General features: G+C 43.5%; 1 pseudogene; it reads left to right on the top strand.

Moving 5' to 3' along the window:
* Nucleotides 1-1,233: 1,233 nt before the first annotated feature.
* LOC146860724 (uncharacterized) overlaps nucleotides 1,234-6,778 on the top strand; it is a 102,846-nt pseudogene continuing 97,301 nt past the window's right edge.

Below are 6,778 nucleotides of genomic sequence, written 5' to 3'. Positions count from 1 at the left end.
CTCTTTATATATTTGCTTATCTGCCTCTGTGTTCCTCATTCTTGTATGTCGGTATATGTGCAAGATGGTTAGGATTTGGCTTTTTGGGCACAGTTTAATTTTTTTGGACCAGAGAGCATACCAAGAAAGTAGATGTTGAAAATGATTTATTTGAAAAGAGTTGACATGACATGGATTGGTGAAACAGGTTTGAAACAGAATCAGGTTCTCCCTCTACCTTGTATTCATACATAAGTTCTTTTTTTACTTTCCAGATGCTTTCATGAGATTACTGTGGTACTCCATACATTTAAATAACAATATATCAGTCAATAGAACTAGTTTTCCCTCCTTTACAGAGTCTGCCTCCTTTCTTCTTCTACATTTAAACAAAAGTAATAACCTATATTTCACATTCAGACACAGAACAAAGGCAAAATGTGGTTGAAACAATATGGCTGTCTTTTCATTTTGAAAGGGTTTTCATTAACCTATCACATTGTGTTTCATCATCGCCAGGTTCCCCTGCATACAGCAAAGGTACCGCAGTATACCCTGGCCCATTATATATCACTAAAATGTTGTCCCTTATTACTTAAAAACTACTGAACCAATTTAGATCTAATAACAAAAAGGCCCCTTTCCACACAATAATCTATATTCCTACAAAATTTCATGAAAATCTGTTCAGCCATTTTGCCACTACGTCTTTCAAAAAAGTGTATGGAAAATGCATTTGTGGAAAAATGTGCTTATTGACCCCCCATTTTTACTTTGCATTCCCTTAACTAATCACCACAAAACTTTGCATCACCAGCCAATGTAGAAAAGAGGAATAGGTCTGCAATGTTTCATGGAGATTTGTCAAATTGAGCAAAGTTATTGCCAATCAACAATCCGAGGAATTTTGTTTTGCTAATAACATTGTCACACTTTGATGAATCGTCATTAAACCTTCCATACAAGTGCTTCAGTTTGTTCAGATTGTGCACAGAAAGTTTCAGGGTGATCGGTCATGCAAGGGCTGAGAAAAAAGGGGTCCCGAAATGGAAAATCCCCATGCATTTTACAAAGACTTTTTTTTAACAGCAACTCCGCCATGGCTGGTCCCAAGCCCAGCGGTGAACGGAGGAGGGCTTTGCGTGTGGCTAACCTACTCCACCATGTAAAAAAATCCTATCTACAGAAACGTAAACTAGAAGGCCAAAAGATATCCCTGCCTTGGGGAGAGAGGAATCTCCTTCACAGAGAGCTATGACGTCTTGTGGTGAGAGCCAGAGATCCATGGAAGCTGCAAAGCCAATCCACCTGCTTTCTATCAAGACCATCACCATTAGGACATGGAACATTAGGACCATGTACGAGACAGGTAAGACAGCCCAAGGGGCAGCAGAGATGAAAAAATACAAACTTGCCCTGCTTGGCATCAGTGAGACCAGATGGACATAGTCTGGAAATAAAAGACTGGCTCCAGGAGGAATTTTGCTGTATTCTGGACAGGTGGAAGAGAACGCTCCACAGACTAAGGGAGTAGCACTGATGCTAACACCAGCAGCAACAGAGCCCTGATTGGATGGGAAGCTCAAGGTTCCAGAATCATCACAGTGATATTCCACACAAAGAAAAGTCAATCAACATAAATGTTATCCAGTGCTATGACAAATGACAGCAAAGAAGAGGGAACACAAAAGTTTCACAACAGACTCCAGTTCATCCTAGAGAAATGCCTTGAGATAGATATCACCATACTGATGTGGGACCTCAATGCCAAGATTGAAACCAACAACACGGTTTCAAAGATGTATTGGGCAAACCATGGCCTTGGCAACATGAACAAGAATAGTGAAAGGCTTGCAGATCTCTGTGCCCTGAACAGTCTGGTGATAGGCCGTAGTGTGTTCCCACACAAAAGAATAAACCACTAGACAATGGTCTGGTGGGTGTCACCAGACCATTCAACAGAGAACCAGATCACCCATGTCTGCATTGCCAAGAAGTTCCAGAGGTCCCTGCAGGATGTGCGAGTGATGACAAGAGCGGATGTGGCGTCGGACCATTACCTTGTCATGGCTAGGCTAAAGCTGAAGAAATCATGGATGGAACCGACAAACCAACACCAACGATATAACACCACCCTCCTCAAGGATGCTCAAAATGTAGTGAATACTCAGTCACGCTCAGTAACAAGTTTCAAGTCCTGCAGCAACTGGAGAATGACAGAGACCAGTAGAAAGTCAATGGGAGTAGATCAAAGAAACAGTGACATCAACCTGCCAGGAGTTACTGGGCGTTCAAGAAACACCAGCATAAAGAATGGTTCTCCACCGAGACTCTTTGCAAAATCCAAGAGAGAAAGGAAAAGAAAGCTGCAGTCAACATCAGCCAAACAGGAGCACAAAAAGCAAAAGCTCAAGGCGAATACACCAAAACATACAAGGAAGCAAAGAGAAGCTTAAGAGCAAACAAGCGCAGATTCACTGATGGCCTTGCCACAGAATCCCAGGTTGCAGCAAGCCATGGAAACTTTAAAGAACTCTAAAACATAACAAGAAACCTCAACAGCATATATAGTAAGCCAGAAAGACCTATTAAAGATAAAGCTGGAAAGACAATCATGGGCAATGAAGGCCAACAATGAAGATGGGTGGTGCGCTTTGAAAAATTGCTGAACCAGCCCGTGCTACAGTCTCCTTCAGACATACAGCCAGCTGAAAAGGTCTTGCCAATCAAGTGCAGAAGACCAACCAAGGAAGAAATACGGTAAGCCAGCAAACATCTGAGAAATAGCAGGTGAGCAGGTCCCGACAACATTCCTGCAGAGGCACTGAAGGTAGATATTGAAACATCAATAGACGTGCTCTACCCAGTGTTTGGAAGGGTCATGGAAGGTGAAAAGGTGCAGTCAGACTGGAAGGTGTGATATCTTATCAAGATCCCCAAGAAGGGTGACCTGAGTAATTGTACAAACTACAAAGGAATAACTCTTCTATCAACCCCAGGCAAAGTGCTCAACAGAGTCATCCTAAACAGAATGAAGGAACAAGTTGACACTAAGTTGTGAGATCAGCAAGATGGCTTCTGCAAAGACAGCTCCTATACAGACCAGATTGCAACATTGTGCATCATCATTGAGCAGTCGATGAAATGGAACTCCCCCCTTTATGGCAACTGTATTGACTATGAGATGGCATTTGACAGCATGGACAGAGAGACCCTTTGGAAACTCCTCTGCCACTATGGTGTGCCAGATAAACTGGCAAGATTCATCACAGACTCTTACGGGGGAATGACCTGCAGGATAGTCCATGGAGGACAACGCACAGAAGCCTTCCGAGTGAGGACCCGGAGTCTGCCAGGGTTGTTTGCTCTCGCCTTTTCTCTTCCCGCTGGCCATAGACTGGATCATAAAGACTTCCACAGCAAGGAGCAGTGGGATCCAGTGGACACCTTGGACCCAGCTCAATGACCTGGACTTTGCAGATGGCCTGGCCCTACTGTCCCATACCCATCTGCAGATGTAAGAGAAGACCAACAAGGTGGCAGCCACATCAGCACAGCTTGGCCTCAACATTCACAGGGCAAAAACCAAGATCATGAAGGCTAACACTTACAGCACAACTGCAGTCACTTTTACAGCAGATGCACTGAAAGAGATTGAGGCGTTCAACTACCAGGGTAGTGTCATAGACAAGCAGGGCAGCACAGATGCCAACGTCAAGGCAAGAATCAGCAAAGCAAGGGCTGCCTTCCTAAAGCTAAAGAAGATCTGGAGCTCCAAGGACTTAACACTGCCAAACCAAGATCAGACTTTTTAACACTGGCATAAAATTAGTCCTTCTGCATGGAGAAAAAACTTGGAGGATAGCAGTGACCACAACCAACAAAGTCCAGACCTTCATCAACACCTGCCTGAGGAAAATCCTCCAAATCCGCTGGCCAAACACCATCATCAAAAACATCCCATGGCAGCAGACTTTCCTACTCCATGCTCATGAAGAAATCATGACAAAACTCTGGGGCTGGATAGGTCACACCCTCATCAAGCCTGCATCAAGCACCATGAAACAAGCCCTGACCTGGAATCCTCAAGGGAAAATGAAAAGAGGATGGTCAAGAAACCTCTGGCGCCGAGGCCTCAAGGCTGAATGCAAGCAGATGGGTTACACCTGGAGTCAGATTGAAAGAAATGCTCAGGACAGAGGTGGCTGGAGAGTCCTGGTTGATGGCCTATACCCAGTAAGTAAGTACGTTATTTAACAGCACTACCGTAAAAACTGCTGAATGGAATCACAACTAATTTGTCAGAAAGCTAGATCTTGGTCCAGAAAGCATGATTTTTTGTCATTTAGAGTAAATCTGTTGAGCAGTTTTTGAAATATTGTCAAAAATATTTGTATATCTGGGCAGTGGTTCAGTCCCTTGAACTCAGTCTTAAAGAATAGAGCCTTCTGATTAGCTAAGTGGGCTTTTTTACCTTGGGTAATCTTGCTTGCTCCTGCAGGAGCAAGACTCTAATTGGCTGCGTGCAACATGAGGAAAAATGTTGCAGCCAGCCATTACAGGACTCGGGGGACTTACTCCCCTGTCCTGAGGTTAAGGTAGAAAACTAATGTAAGGGGCCCTATATATATATGTAGGTCTATATATGTGGAGGGGCATGCAGCTCCCACCCTGAGCGGTTAGATGGGTATCAGGAACCCCTATTACCTGGGGCCAAACAATCATAAGAGGGGAAGGGGGTGGGCGGCCCCCATCACCGAGCCTTCCAAGGCCCCAGGAACCCAATCCCCCAGGGAAAGCTCTTTATCTGTGTCCCGTGGAGCCTACCCCTGGGACACAGTACTTTTCCCTGCCTGCAAAATCAGGAAGTGTCGGCCGCCATTTTGTTTGTTTTCAGTACGAGAGTGGAAAAGGAAGGTGGCGAACGTGAAAAGGGGGCAGGGTAGAGAGTTCCTGACCCCCTAGCCTTTGTCAGGGGGTCCCTGAAGGACCCCGAAGGCAGAAAAAAACAGTTACATTTTTTTTTAAAATCGCGCGCACGGTGAAAAACCATTAAAAAATATATATATATATGTAGTTTATTGAAAAATAAATATATATAAAAAAAAAATACATACATAACTTAGCATTTAAAAAAACCATACAAATTCACTGAAAAAACCATAGGTTTCACACACGTTATAGTTAGGAATTAGCATTTAAAAAACCTTGCAAATTCACTTAAAAAACCATAGGTTTCACACATGTTATAGTTAGGTGGATATTTCACTCGTAAAAAACCAATGAAATTCCCCCGTTATAGTTACTTCAGATAACTATAACTCGCGCGACCGCCACTCTATCACAAGGATGATGTCATTAGTGATGTCAAAAGTGATGCCACTGACCATGTCATGAGTGATGTAATATGTGACGTCATGAGCAGAGGATTGCGGGCGCGCGAGTTATAGTTATCTGAAGTAACTATAACGGGGGAATTTCATTGTTTTTTTACGAGTGAAATATCCACCTAACTATAACATGTGTGAAACCTATGGTTTTTTAAGTGAATTTGCAAGGTTTTTTAAATGCTAATTCCTAACTATAACGTGTGTGAAACCTATGGTTTTTTCAGTGAATATATATATATATATTACCTACTGGCGGTTGCCAGTAGGTAGTTATAGTTAGGACCAAGTTTCCATAGGAAGAGCATTTTTTGTTTTGCTCATAACTTTGACGTCGTTTGATGAATCTTCATGAAAGTTTCCAAACTAGTTCTTTGTTTATATCAGCTCCTATGTGATTCATCAAGGGGGGGGCCGAGAAAAAAGGGGGGTCCCAAAACGTGTTTTCTCCATGTTAATTTCCATAGGAAACTTTAGACAAGGCTACAGGTCGAACGGGTGAACGGAATTACCCCAAATTTGGCAGGGAGAAGGGTCTTGGTCTAGAAAGCATGCTTTTGTATATGGTGTATATCCGTTCAGTAGTTTTTGAGAAATATCAAAATTTACAGATATCGATATTTGGGAATTCTGCCATCTGATTGGCTGAGGCGTTACGAGCATGAGATTGCTGCTTATTGGTTGTGAGCGCTGTGAGCGGTTGCAACTAGGAAGTGTTGGCCGCCATTTTGTGATTCCGTCGAAGCGAGCAAGGGGAAAAAAGGTTAAAAAAAAGTGGGAAAGAGGAGGGTAGGAGCACTGTAACCTCTGTGGGGTGTTTAAGGTGTGCTTAAGACGGGGTGTGAAGCGAAGTATTCATCCCTAGCAGTGTGAAAGTGCTGGGCTATGGAAATTAAGTGAGGTATTGCCTAGAGTCTGATGCTGCTAAGGTGAGCTGGTGCGGGAGTCGGGGATTAAAGCGTGAGCCCAAATTGTGTGTCTTATGCTGTGAAGTCATGTGCCGTGGCACTACTGTGGAAGTAGTGTCAGCATGTGTTTATACCTACTAGGACGAACTACTGACCCGTAATGGTCTGAAAGTCCTGGGGTACGGAAAATATGTGAGGTATTGTGTACAGTCTGATGGTGCTAGGCTGAGCTTCTGCCGGACTCGGGGATGAAAGCGTGAGTCCAAATAGTGTGTCATATGATATTAAGTCATGTGCGCTGGCCGCTGTGCCACATTTGTAGAAGTAGTGTCAGTATGTAGTTATACCTACTCGGAGGAACTTTTGTTTCGAACATTGTAACTTGTTCATGGTGCTTAGGGGGTGCTATAAAGGGAGTGCGAAGTTAAATTTGCGTGTATCAAATCAATTTGGTATTTGTAAAGTGCAAACTACTCACTCTTACGGGTCTGATGGCACTGGGGG

This window comes from Triturus cristatus, chromosome 3_1, assembly GCF_964204655.1.
Source record: "Triturus cristatus chromosome 3_1, aTriCri1.1, whole genome shotgun sequence".
Lineage (NCBI taxonomy): Eukaryota > Metazoa > Chordata > Amphibia > Caudata > Salamandridae > Triturus > Triturus cristatus.
The sequence above is the reverse complement of the archived record's forward strand: the minus strand, read 5'-3'. Positions and strand labels throughout refer to the sequence as shown.